This window comes from Callithrix jacchus, chromosome 4 (assembly GCF_049354715.1).
Source record: "Callithrix jacchus isolate 240 chromosome 4, calJac240_pri, whole genome shotgun sequence".
Classification (NCBI taxonomy): domain Eukaryota; kingdom Metazoa; phylum Chordata; class Mammalia; order Primates; family Cebidae; genus Callithrix; species Callithrix jacchus.
The window spans coordinates 44,949,687-44,964,019 of NC_133505.1; the positions used below are offsets into that span (position 1 = coordinate 44,949,687).

Here is a 14,333-nt window from a genome sequence, read left to right on the forward strand (position 1 = left end):
ACCGCCGCACCAGGACGCCGGCAAAACAGCCATGCCGGCCAAAAGAGTCACGCTGGCGACCCGTGGGGCTCCTCTGCTGGGTATCTGCTGGTCCATAAGCAACAAAAATTCGTCTGGAAGTCTGGCGTCCACTCTCTCCCTTCACCTTCACTGGCAGCTGCAACCCTGAGTTGCTGCTAGACAGCCATCTTGGATCTCTCCACAAGGTCAGGATTTCAAGACCAGCCTGGCCAGCGTGGTGAAACCCGTCTCTACTAAAAATACAAAAACTAGCCAGGCGTGTTGGCATGTGCCTGTAGTCCCAGCTACTCAGGAGGCTGAGTCAGCAGAATCGCTTGAACCTAGGAGGTGGAGGTTGCAGTGAGCAGAGATGGCACCACTGCACTCCAAACCGGGTGACAGAAAGAGACTCTATCTCAAAAAAAAAAAAAAAAAAAAAAAAAAAAGAGGGGAAGATGAGGAAGGAATACACTTAAATATACCTGTATTAATTTAGATAAAGCATAGAAAGGTCTTTAATGGAGGAAACACAAGAAACAGTTAACAATGGGCACTTTAGTGATAAAAATGGGCTACTGGGAGAATGGGGTTGAAAAAAATATTTCCACTGAATATCATTTGAATATTTTGAGTATTATATCATGTAAATGTGTTACCTATTAAAAATAAAATATATAAAGTCTATGAGGCAATATGGAAAAATGCTTATAAGTTGAAAATAAATTAAAAAATGATGTACCGGGTGAGGCATGGTGGCTCACGCCTGTAATCCCAGCACTTTGGGAGGCCGAGGTAGGCAGATCATCTGAGGTCAGGAGTTCGAGACCAGCCTGACCAACATGGAGAAACCCCATCTCTACTAAAAATACAAAGTTAACCAGGCGTGGTGGTGCATGACTGTAATCCCAGCTACTCAGGAGGCCGAGGCAGGAAAATTGCTTGAACCCAGGAGGCAGAGGTTTTGGTGAACTGAGATCATGCCATTATACTCCAGCCTTGGCAACGAGAGTGAAACTCTTGATGTACTGTATATTCAGTAGGATTACAAGTATACATATAAATGCATGTTAAAATTTCTGCCTGTAGAAGAAACATTCTAGGGAATTTTTCTTTCTTGTAATTTTCCCCATGAATTTCAATAATAAACATATTTTGTTTTCATTATTAGAAAAAAATTAGTGACATAGGAAATACTAAGAGAACTGTCCATTCGGCATAATCTCAATTATTCAAAAAGGTATTGAAAAAGACTGAAAGGAAATATGCAAGATGCTCCCAGTGATTGACTCTGTGTATCAGATAATAGGTGATTTTAAGGGTATTACAATGATCTTGTGCTACTTTCATCATGGACGGACACAAGGACTGAAGAAAGGGAAAAAGGAAGTGAGGGAGAAAGAAAGGGAATTCTTGAAAATAACAGTTGTGTTAAGGTAGTAAGATTACGGTCATTTTTGTTGCTTTGTTCAGTTTTCCAAACTTTTCACTATGTGGTTTTGTTGTTATTTTAGTGGGAACAAAGCCCTCACTGTCACAGAGTGCGATTCCAGCCCCAAAGTCCTGCCGACTTGTGTTAAAGAGTTAGAGCTCCTGCATCTGTGGTCTCCAGATTTTTTTAATGATCGCCTTTCTAACTGGTGTGAGAGAGGATGTGGAGAAATAGGAACACACTTACACTGTTGGTGGGAGTGTAAATTAGTTCAACCATTGTGGAAGAAAGTGTGGCGATTTCTTAAGGATCTAGAAATAGAAATTCCAATTGACTCAGCAATCTGATTACTGAGTATCTACCCAAAGAACTATAAATTGTTCTACTATAAAGACACATGCACTGCAAGTGGCCTGTTAGCATAGTAGTTAAGGTGTAGGGACTGCAGCTGCAAGGTTGCTGGTTCAAATTCTCAGTGGAGCCAGTCTTAAATTAGGAAAAAAAAAAAAAAAAGACACATGCACACATATGTTCACTGCAGCCCTGTGTACAATAGCAAAGACCTGGAACCAACCAAAATGCCCATCAATGATAGACTGAACAAAGAAAATGTGGCACATATATACCATGGGATAGTATGCAGCCTTAAAAAATGATGAGTTCGTATCCTTTGTAGGGACTTGGATGAATCTGGAAACTATCATTCTCAGCAAACTGACACAAGAACAGAAAGCCAAACACCACATATTCTCACTCATAGGTGGGTGTTGAACAATAAGAACACGTGGACTCAGGGAGAGGAGCATCACACACTGGGGGCAGTTGGGGGCGGGTAGGGGAGAGACAGTGGGGGGTGGGGAGGGAAGGGGGGAAGGGATAACATGGGGAGAAATGCCAGACATAGTATGCACTTAAAGTGAAATAAATAAATAAATACAAAAAAAAAAAAAAAAAGAGTTAGAGCTCCTAATTGCTTGTTATTCACTCCAAGTAAGGAGGCTCAGGAGTTATTTGGGTGATAGGAAATTGCTCCCAGTGACATTTTTGCTGGGGAAAAAAAGCAAAGTATCAGAGCACCCTTAAACCCTTAAAATGTCTTAGCAAACACTTTATGGAGTCCCGGTTGCCAGGCTTGGTGCTGGGGGAGTGCAAAGAGCAAGGCCCAGTTCCTGCCCAACCTGAGCGCCAGCCTTCTCTGGCATCCGAGGGCAAGGGGCATCCTCAAGGAGGTCTGAGCAGAGGCTGCAAGACCAAGCCCTGTAGGCAGGGGCCAGCTCTACCAAAGGACAAAATTCTGTCTGTCCAAGGGTCATTGGTCCCCACCTGCCTTGCCATTGTGAGCAATGTCCACCCAGAATCTTCCTGGTGGAAGAACACTGATTACAAAGCAAACTGCCCAGTGGGTTTGGTCAAGACTCAAGAGACCTGGATTCTGGTTCTGGGTCTGCCATTAACCAGCTGCAATATGTTGGAAAAACCATTCCACCTTGTGAGCATCAGTCTCCTCAATCTGTGAAATGCAGAGAATCATCATAATAATGAATCATGGCCAGGCGCGGTGGCTCATGCCTATAATTCCAGCACTTTGGGAGGCCGAGGCAGGTGGATCAAGAGGTCAAGAGATCGATACCATCCTGGTCAACAAGGTGAAACCCCATCTCTACTAAAAATACAAAAGTTAGCTGGGCATGGTGGTGTGCGCCTGTAGTCCCAGCTACTCTGGAGGCTGAGGCAGGAGAATTGCTTGAGCCCAGAAGGTGGAGGTTGCGGTGAGCCGAGATCGTGCCATTGCACTCCAGTCTGGGTAACAACATCGAACTCCATCTCAAAAAAAAAAAAAAAGAATGAATCATATCTGCTCTTCCCACCTCACAGAGTTTTTGTGAGGATAAGGTGACGTAGTGTACATAGAAGCACTTTTTTTTGAGACAGAGTCTCAGTTTGTCGCCCAGGCTGGAGTACAATCTCAATCTCAGCTCACTGCAGCCTCCATCTCCTGGGTTGAAGCAATTCTCCTGCCTCAGCCTCCTGAATAGCTGGGATTACAGGCATGCATCACCACACCCGACTAATTTTTTTTTGTCTTTTTAGTAGAGACGGGGTTTCATCATATTGGCCAGGCTGGCACAGAACTCCTGACCTCAAGCGATCTGCCTGCCTCGCCTCCCAAAGTGCTAGGATTACAGGTGTGAGCCACCATGCCTGGCCTGCCACAGTTTTTAAAAACTGAAAAAAGTATAAATGATGGCTCAAATCTGAGTGTATTGTGATTATTATTTCCACAATTAATAAAAAAAAATAAGTGTCCAGAATTTCAGAGTTCTTCCTCTTTTTTAGGGCAGAGAAAGAAGTGACTAGAAAAACAAAGCAAAAGGCAATCCCACCCTGAACGTGTGCAGCACTCCAGAGACAGGCACTTTGGGTTCAGCTCAGGGAAGTGTGACCAGAGGGAAAACTCGGAGTGGTGAGGCCAGGGAAGCACACTGACCTGGGAATTTCAAAATCCATCTGCATGGGCTCACCCTTTAATTTGGTGGCTATGTGATCCCTTGGGGGAGATTTAATCCACAGCTTCCTGCACCCACACTGTTTCCCAGCCAGACTGGAACACAGGTTCCTGCCTGAGGGTAAAGGGGTAGGTTCCTGAACCAAAAGGGGCGCACACCTGGCTTAGCTCCTGAGTGACCCTAAGGCTGGAGGCACTCTTGGATGAAGCTGTTTTGGTGACAATAATGATGCGATATTCTGATGATGATGAAGTGATGTAACAAGAGCAATTTACCCACAGGACACTCAGATGCACAGAGAAGATATTCTCTCTTTTTCTCTGTTACTGATTCAATCTCTCCCATGAGCCCCACTTCGGGTGGCAAAGATGGGAAGGGAAGGGGACAACTTGCCAAGTAGGTGCCTTGGTCTACTCTCATTTGAACTCTATATCTAACAGGTAAACACGCAGTTGCCACTTGAATAGGTACATTTCTCCCCTACCCCCTTGTCCCATGCCACCTTGGAACCTACCACTTCCCTGCCCCTGTCCCTTCTCCCCCTACAATGCACCAGGACCTGAGGAGCAGACCCTTTGTCTCTGCCTAAGACACTCTGTCTCTTCCTAAAATTCCTTGACCAGAAGCAGCAACTGGGGCACTGGTTTAAAATATTCATTCCCTGCTGGGCATGGTGGCTCATGCTTGTAATCCCAGCACTTTGGGAGACCAAGGCGGGGGGATCATTTGAGGTCAGGAGTTCCAGATCAGCCTGACCAACATAGCAAAACCCCATCTCTACTAAAAATACAAAAAATGTAGCGGGGTGTGGTGGCACGTGCCTGTAGAGCCAGCTAGCTACTCAGGACTAAGGCAGGAGAATTGCTTGAACCCAGGAAACAAAGGTTGCAGAGAGCCTAGAGACAGAGCAAAACTCTGTCTCTGAAAATATAAATAAATAAATAAATAAAATAAAGCATTAATTCCCTGTGCCTACCCTGGAGAATCTGAGTAAGTAGATTTGAGGAGGGACCCAGGAATCCATGTTTTTTAGTTCTCTCCCAGAAAATTAGAGGCACACTGCTCTGTGAGATACTGAGTTCTTTCTAGCAAGGCTTACAGTAACCTCCGACTTGTTAAGGGAACAGGAACTTCAAACACTGTAAGACAATTCCCTTTGCCTCAAAGCTTTGCTTTCTGGAGTGTTGTTTACAAGGAGCTGCCACCCCACCCCACTACCAGATAAAGGAAACTTGTTAGTTGAGGGAAAGCAAGGACTTTGTCTTTCAAACTGGTATCTGTTCCTCTTTTAACGCAGGGAAGCTGTTGATTCTGGGCTGGGGAGCCGGAGGGCCAATGTGACTAAAGGAGTTACGCTTTCAAGAATGTATTTTAAAATCTCCATTCACTAACAATAATATCTAACATTCATTGAGAGCTTACTACGTGCCAAGTGTTGTGTTGCATGCGCTCATGGATTCTCTCCTTTAATCCTCACAGCCTTGTACTGCTATTACCCCCAGTTCACAGATAAGGAAACTGAGGCATATACAGGTTAAACAGCTTGCCTGTGGTCACTGTCCCTCATGGAAAAGCCAGGATTTGAACTGAGTGCATGTAACTCTAAAAGTTCTCTGAATCGCTAAGATCCCCTTCCTACTTGAGTTTAAAGCCTCTTGGGAATCACCTGGCTTGGCTTTCCTATTTTATAGCTGCGGAGATACAGGCTTGTACCCAGTAGGAAAATGACTTGCCCAGCGACACACAGCTAGACAGCAACAAGGCTGGAAATGGAACCCGGGCCTGGACTCCCGATCTAGTGCTCCTCCCCTCAGCCTTGGTGCTTCCATTCTGGCATTTGATGTGCCATCCTGGACATTCAGGAACTGCCACTGTTCTGAGCTGCTGAACTCCCTGAGGACTGTCGAGGTCTCCAGGGGACTGAGGTCTGCCCTGTGGGTTTCACAATTTCACTGAGTTCTTTTTTTTTTCTGAGACAGAGTTTTGCTCTGTCACTAGGTGCCAGGCTAGAGTGCAGTGGTGTGATCTTGGCTCATTGCAACCTCCACCTCCCGGGTTCAAGCAATTCTCCTGTCTTAGCCTCCCAAGTAACTGGGACTACAGGCACACACCACCATGCCCAGCTAATTTTTGTATTTTAGTAGAGACAGTGTTTCACTATGTTGGCCAGGATGGTCTCCATCTCTTGATGTTGTGATCAGCCCACCTTGGCCTCCCAAAGTGCTGGGATTATAGGTGTGAGCCACTGCACCAGGCTTCACTGAGTTCTTAAAATAAGTGGGGCCCATCGAGGACATTGCTTTAATGTCATTGCACCACAAACTTCTACTCCTTGATATCTAATGTGCACATTTCTTGGTTATGACTGTAAACTATTTGCAGTCTATATATTGCAGATTTTTTTTCTTTTTTTTGTATACAGAGTCTCACTCTCTCACCCAGGCTAGAGTGCAGTGGCGCCATCTCGGCTCTTTGCAACCTCTGTCTCCTGTGTTCAAGCAATTCTTATACCTTAGCCTCCCAAGTAGCCACCACACCCAGCTAATTTTTGTATTTTTAGTAGAGACGGGGTTTCGCCATGTTGGCCAGGCTGGCATTGAACTCCAGACCTCAAATGATCCGCCTGCCTTGGCCTTCCAAAGTGCTGGGATTACAGGCATGAGCCACTGTGCCCAGCCCCTGCAGATTTTTAGGAATTGAAAATTAAGGCTAAGACCAGGCATGGTGACTCATACTTGTAGTCCCAGTCCAGGTGGGAGGATCACTTGAGCCCCAAAACTCGAGACCAGCCTGGGCAATATGGTGAGACTTTCATCACTACCAAAAAAATTAAAAAGAAAAAATAAAATTACAGACTGGTAGCCCCTTCAGGACCTCTCTAGACCTAGGCATGCTTCTTTCACCTTTGCAAGGTGCAAAGCCCAGAGGCAAGAAACCCCTTTGAGGATGTAAGTGGGATGAGAAGCCTTTTGACCTTCAGTCTCAGGATCTTTGTCCCACCCCATTTCACAACCTGAAAGGTGGAGCTGTGACTCCCCAGTAGAAGAAGAAAGGGAGTTCACCAATGTTTGGCGAGCAGCTGTGATAAACTTGAGCCTGTGTTAAACCTTTGGACAAAGTTATTGCACTTAATTCTCACCCTGGCCGTGCAAGGCTGGTACGATTTTTTTTTTTTTGAGATGGTGTCTCACTCTGTCACCAGGTTGGTGTGCAATGGCATGATCTCTGCTCACTTAACCTCCAGCTCCTGGGTTCAAGCAATTTTCCTGTTTCCCTAGTAGCTGGGACTACAGGCGCTTGCCACTAGGCCTGGCTAATTTTTGTATTTTTAGTAGAGACAGGGTTGCACCATGTTGGCCAGGCTGGTCTTGAGCTCTAGACCTCAGGTGATCTACCTGCCTTGGCCTCCCAAAGTGCTGGGATTACAGGCATGAGCCACACTCCCGGCCAGTTGGTACGATTGTCTTCATTTTACAGAAGAAGAAATCAAGGCCCATAGAACCTTGCCTCAGGTCTTACAGCTTTTAAATGAGGTGACCTCTTACTTGAATTTAGAGCCTGTTGGACTCCAATGACTCTGTATCTAGGACACTGCGAAGCCTTAAAGAGTGAAAGGTTACCTGCAAGTCTTAGTAAAGTTCCCTCTAAATCAACTGCAAGGGTTCCTTGGGGGACTTTTTGCAAGTCTTAGTAAATTTCTCTCTAAATCAATTGCAGGGGTTGCTTGGGGGACTTTTTGCCTTTAGACTCATTTCATTACCTACTGGTTCCACTATCTGCTGCCAGACATGGTTCCTCTTCATCCGCCCTTGCTCCAGATCCTCCTCTGGGTTGGCAGGTCCCAATTATGTCCTGCTATTATCTGGAGGTCACACTTGTGCCCATCTCAGCTTTCATCTTCTAGCCTGGGGGAGTAAACAGCCTTAATGGGGAGGTGTTCTGAAAATATCAATCACTACATGTCCTACTCAAATCCCTTCTAAGGGACTTCTCACTTCCAAACCTGCCTTCCAGGGCTCCAGCTGATTGCTCTGTGATGGACACCTGACCAAGGTCAGTTCAGTTGTAATTAGTCCAGCTACTTGTGCTTTTTGGGACCTTGCTTAGCAAAGAGGAGCTGTATTAATCAGATATCTTTTTGGGAATCTTGGAACTGGGCACTGATCAGTAGTGGCACTTGTATCATAGGTTGTGATGTAGGCAGGGAACTAGAAAGTAGAAAAGGGCCTAATGAGCCAGTGAATTGAGGAATTAAAAAACCAAGCCTATGAATGAGAAAAGAATAGAGTATATGTGCAGAGGGTAACAGAAAAGTTACGAATATGTGTATGTGGGTGTATACATATGTGTGTGTATGTACGTGTGTATACGTGTGTGTGTGTGTATATGTATGTGTGTGTATATATACATATATGTATATATATATATATATGAAACAATTGCCATGAGGCCATGCTGTGCAGAAGTTGCTGTTCTTGGATTTCCATGAGCCCCTCTGAATCCTTTCATAAAGCCTAAAACCCTGTTTTCCTGAGATAAAATGGATGGGTTTCTTTTTTTTCCTTTTTTGAGATGGAGTCTCTCTCTGTCACCCAGGCTGGAGTGCAGTGGCATAATATCAGCTCACTGCAGTCTCTGCCTCCTAGGTTCAAGTGATTCTCCTGCCTCAGCCTCTCAAGTAGCTGGGATTGCTGGTGTGCACCACTGCACCAGGCTATTTTTTGTATTTTAAAATATTTTTTTCTTTGAAACCAAAGAGGTTTAGTCTAGAGTATGAGGAAACTTGAAATAATTTACAGGGCTTGAACTTCTTTACAATTGGCAAAGGAACCTCTGAATTAAGAGTTCCCGAAGGACTCCAACCAACATGTCACATAGAGCAGTTTCTTTTTGGTTTTTTTTTAACAGAGTTTTGCTCTGTCACCCAGGCTGGAGTGTAATCATGCAGTCTCGGCTCACTGCAACCTCCGCCTCTCAGGTTCAAGTAATTCTCCTGTCCTAGCCTTCCAAGTAACTGGGACTATAGGTGCCTGCCACCACATCCGGCTAATTTTTGTATTTTTAGTAGAGATGGGGTTTCACTATGTTGGCCAGGCTGGTCTCGAACGCCTGACCTCAAGTGATCCTCCCACCTCAGCCTTTCAAAGTGTTGGGATTACAGGTGTGAGCCACTGCCCCCAGCTCTGGTGCAGCTTTTAAGCACAGTAAAAAGTGGTGTCATATAGTTATCTATTGCTGTGAATGATACCACCCTAAAACTTGGAGGCTTAGATAACAACCATCACTTCTTTTGCTCATAAATCTATACTTGGGGCAAGGCTTGGTAGAGACAGTTTGTTTCTGCTCCACTTGGCATCAGCAGGGAAACTCAAAGGCTGGGGTGGAATCACGGAAAGCTCAATCACTCACACACTTGCTCCCATTTGAGGATTGGTGCTTGCTGAAAGGGGCCTCGTCTGGGGCTGTCCGCCAGACACCTACACACGGTCTCTCCATGTGGTTTCTCCCCTTCCTTGTGGCATGGTAATTGGGTTCCAAAAACAAGCATTCCTAGAGGACTGGGTGGAAACTATATCACCTTTTATGAACCAGCCTTGGAAGACACCTGACTCTTAAGGAAAGAGCGTAAATAATTGGTGGAGTGTTAACATTACGTTGCATGTTGGATGGGAGATATTGTAGTGCTTGTTTTTGGGAAATATAATCTGCCACATATAGCTAATGAGCTGCAAATCTTAGGAGGATGGAGACACTGGGAAAAGGCCCTGGCCCACATACAGACAACTGCATGTAAAATGTAGCAGTAGATTAAGAGGCTGATAAAGCTGTTGCTGCAGTGGGGAGACAGGACTCTAAGAAAAGGTGTGTAGGCCAAGCATGGTGGCTCATGCCTGTAATCCCAGAGCTTTGGGAGGCTAAGGCAGGCAGATCACCTGAGTTCGAGAGTTCAAGATCAGTCTGACCAACACTATCACTACTAAAAATACAAAAATTAGCCAGGCGTGGTGGTGCACATCTGTAATCCCAGCTACTTGGGAGGCTGAGGCAAGAGAATCACTTGAATCCGGGAGGTGGAGGTTGCTGTGAGCTGCTATCACAGCCCTGCGCTCCAGCCTCGGCAACAGAGCGACTGTGTCTCAAAAACAAAAAAAGATACTATTCCATCAACTTCCAGCCTCTACTGACACTGAAAATAAGTCTGTTGTTACTCTATTTGAGTTCCTTTGTAAGCCATTGTCTTAGTTCCCCAGAGGCATGTAAGATGTTTTTTTTCTCTTTTGTCCCTGGATTTGCTCTTACATGTGTGTCTGCCTGTGGAATTAGAAAAACGATTCTGCTCAGGGCTCAATATGATTCTTCATTCTGATGATACATGTTCTATAGTAAAGAATTTGTCCGGTTTTCCTGAAAAGGAGTTTCTAAACCCTTGGAATTTCCCAAGTAACAGAAATGTCTTTGTTAATAATGGTGGGGCCCTCAGACCACACCAGGATTTATGCTAATGAGGGTAAGGGCTGGTCACACCAGAATGACCAATGATGGAATTACAGGGGTTGGAGGTTTGAGTCATGTGGTATCAGCCCAACCTCCTTCAGGGAAAGGAGGCAGGGTTGAGATTGAGTTCAATCTCATGGCCAATGATTTAATAAATTATGCATATGTAATGAAACCTCAAAACTCTGGACACTCAAAACTCGGGTGAATCTCCTGGTTGGTGAACCCATCAATGTGCTAGAAAAGCAGCAAGTCAGCTGGGCTCAGTGGTTCATGTCTGTAATCCCAGCACTTTGGGAGGCCGAGGTGGGTGGATCACCCAAGGTTAGGTGTTTGAGACCAGCCTCGCCAACATGGTGAAACCCCGACTCTACTAAAAAAATACAAAAATTAGCCAGGTGTGATGGTGTACGCCTGTAGTCCCAGCTACTTGGGAGGTGGAGGCAGGAGAATTGTTAGAACCCAGGAGGCTGAGGTTGCAGTGAGGTGAGAGTGTGCCACTGGACTCCAGTCTCCACCACAGAGTGAGACTCCACCTCACAAAAAAGAAAAAAGCAACACGTTCTGATTTCACAGGGAGGGGGCATGAAAGCTCCATGTTTGGGGTGCTCCCAGACCTCACCCTAAGTTTCTTCTCATTTAGCTGGCCCTGATTTGTATCCTTATAATAAAACTGCAATTGTAAATATAGCACATTTGTGAATTGTCTCAGCAAATTATGAAAGGTGAGGGGGTCATGGGAACCCTTGAATTGGTAGCCTATTCATGAGAAGTGTGATTGGCCTGAAGACCCCTGAACTTGCAGCCTGCATATTTGTAGAGCAGTCTTATTGGGGACTGTGCCCTTAACTGGTGGAGTCTGCATTAACTCCAGGTGGTGTTGTACCACAGTAGGGCTTGCATCTTTCTTCACTTTGGAAAGATTTGTGTTAGACACATCTGCTTAGTAAGTTCTATACTGGGGGTTACTGAAAAACTTGTTATGAGTTTTCGTTGCCTGTTGTTCCAATGGGAGCAAACTCTGGTCCCTCTGCCTAGCTTCAAAGACATGCCGGCCGGGCGCAGTGGCACACACCTGTGATCCTAGCACTTTGGGAGGCCAAGGCGGGTGGATCACCAAGTCAGGAGTTTGAGACCAGCCTGGCCAACATGGTGAAACCCTGTCTCTACTAAAAATACAAACATGAGCCAGGCATGGTGTTGGGTGCTGTAGTCCGAGCTACTCGGGAGACTGAGGCAGGAGAATTGCTTGAACCCAGGAGGCAGAGGTTGCAGTGAGCTGAGATTATGCCCTTGCACTCCAGCCTGGGACACGGTGGGACTCCGGCTCAAAAAACAAAACAAAACAAAAACACATGCCATTAACTATGGGAGAAATAATGTTGCACCTTTAATGCTATAACAAGACAGTAAAAAAAGAGGCATTATTGGTGCTCTGCCCAGGTCTTCTCAGAGCTCTCAAGTTCCATTCTTTTTTTTAAAATTATTTTTTTATTTTTAGAAAGAAAGAAAGAAAAAGGAATAAAAAAGAGGAAAAAAGAGGAAGAGGAGGAGGGAGAGAGAATGGGAGTGTTTCTTAATTGCCCAGGCTAGAATGCAGTCTAAAAATGGGTATTGAAAACCTCCCTTATACCATCAATTGTGCTTAATAATGGCCAACCAATATTTCATTTAAACCCATGAGTAGGTGTGATGTGGTACTGATAAGAGTGCATATCTTGTGTGTTTAAAGTGGAGAGTTCTATCAATGTTTATTAAGTTTACTTGTTCCGGAGTTCAAGTCTTGGATATCCTTGTTAATTTTCTGTCTCATTGATCTATCTAATACTGATGTTGAAATCTCCCACTACTACTGCGTGGGAATCCAAGTCTCTTTACAAGTCTTATGTATCCTGTACTGGGTGCATGCACATCCAGGATCGTCAGCTCTTCTTGTTGCGTTGATCCTTTTACCATTATGGCCTCTTTTGATCTTTGTTGCTTTCAAATCCATTCCATCAGAGGCGAGAATTGCAACCTCTGCTTTTATTTATTTTTGCTCTCCATTTGGTTGACAAATCTTTCTCCATCCCTTTGTTTTGACTCTGTGTATCCTTGCAAGTAAGATGGGTCAGGATGCAGCATACCGATGAGTTTTGGCTGTATCTTTTGATTGGGGGATTTAGTCAATTTAAATTTAAGATTATTGCCATTTGATGTTAACCGGCTATTTTGCCCATTAGTTGATACAAATTCTTCATTATGTTGATACTCTTTACTTTTTGGTATATTTTTAGAAAGGCTAATACTTGTTGTTCCTTTCTATGTGTAATGCTTCTTTCAGAAGCTCTTGTAAGGCAGGCCTGGTGGTATCAAGTTCCATTCTCTCTCCCATTTTTTTGTGTGATTTTGTTTCTAAGAGTCATGTACCTGTGACTCTCTTTGGAGGATTACTCCAGGGCCACTGGAGCTGCTTCACCCAGGTTCAGAAACTGGTTGCTTATGTCCCCTTGGAACAGGACTTAGCCCATCTTAAGTACTTAACCAATTTGACAGCTGTGGAAACATGAAAGCCCAGCTTCCTTGCCTTGAGATAAACTCTGAGGTATAATTTAAACTCCAGGCAGGCTGAGCCCAGGACTTTGCCTGAAATTATAGCCTTCCTTGGCTTCATCGTCTTCTCTGTCCTGCTCTCCAAACTCCTTTTATGGATTCTCCTAGGAACACTTCCTTAATAAATCACTTGCCCACAGTCCTTGACTCAGGGTCTACTTCTGGGGAACCTATCCTGAAACAGTTCCCAATTATTCACTACTGAACAGGTTGCCATGTGACTTGCAGTGTCTGGGAGGAGGAGGAATCTATTTCTCAGCCCCCACTGAGTCAAGCTTAGCCATGTGATGTGCTTGGAACAATGGAATGTGACAAAAAAAAAAAAAACAACCATATGCTATACCTTACTTGACTCCTAAGATTCATCACATGCTACTGGGATTGCTCTTTTCTCTGGGAAATACTATGATAGGGGCTGTTCCTTCATTGTGGGTCTCAGAACAAGACATGTCAAGCAGAACCACAACTGACAAACAGTTAACGTGTAATATAAACAAGGAAAAACCTTTCTTATTCTAAGACACAGATTTTGGGTTTGCTTCTGCAGCCTAACCTAAAAGAGATAATACAGGAAGCATAGCTTAGCAGTCTTAGCAGTTAAGAGCCTGCACCCTGGAGTTACACAGCTTGGGATCAAAGCCAAGCTCTACTACTTACTAGCTGTATCATCTTGGCCAAGTTACCCGAGCCTCAGTTTCTCCATTTGTAAAATGGGGATATTCATGATATCCACCTCATAAGGTTATTGTGGTAAATGAGTTAACATATATAAAGTGCTTCAAATAGTGCCTGGTGTGTGTTTAATAAATATTAACCAAAGTGCTACAGTTATGAACTGATGTGGTTCATCCCCAAATTTCCAATATTTTCTCCTACAACCACTGAACTTGTTGATTGCCTCCTGTCACGGGTTGAATATTTGTGTCCTCCCAAACCCTCATATGTTGAAATCCTAAACCCTAATGTGATAGTGTAAGGAGATGGGAAGTTTGGGCCTTTGGGAGGTGACAAGGTCACGAGGAAAGAGCCCTCATGAATGGGATTAATGTTCTTAAAAAAGGGATCCCAGGGAACTCTTTGACTCTCTCTTTCTTTCATATGAGGATACAACAAGATCGCAACCTGGAAGAGGGCCCTCACCAGAACCTGACCATGCTGGCACCTTGATCTTGGGCTTGCAGTCCCCAGAACTGTGAGAAATGCATTTCTGTTGCTTGTACATCATTTAATCTGTGGTACTTTGTTATAGCAGCCTAAATTAAGACACCTCCAGAACCCATTCCAGTCTTCCCACAACCCTCAGTTTGCAT

General features: G+C 44.6%; 1 long non-coding RNA gene across 1 annotated transcript in view; it reads right to left on the reverse strand.

Annotated features, from left to right (window-relative positions):
* Positions 1-14,333, reverse strand: part of LOC128931757 (uncharacterized) — a 32,699-nt gene that overhangs the window by 16,438 nt on the left and 1,928 nt on the right. The window contains exon 2 of the long non-coding RNA XR_008480629.2: positions 7,697-7,841. This is a non-coding gene — a long non-coding RNA (uncharacterized LOC128931757). The remainder of the gene's footprint in view (positions 1-7,696; positions 7,842-14,333) is intronic.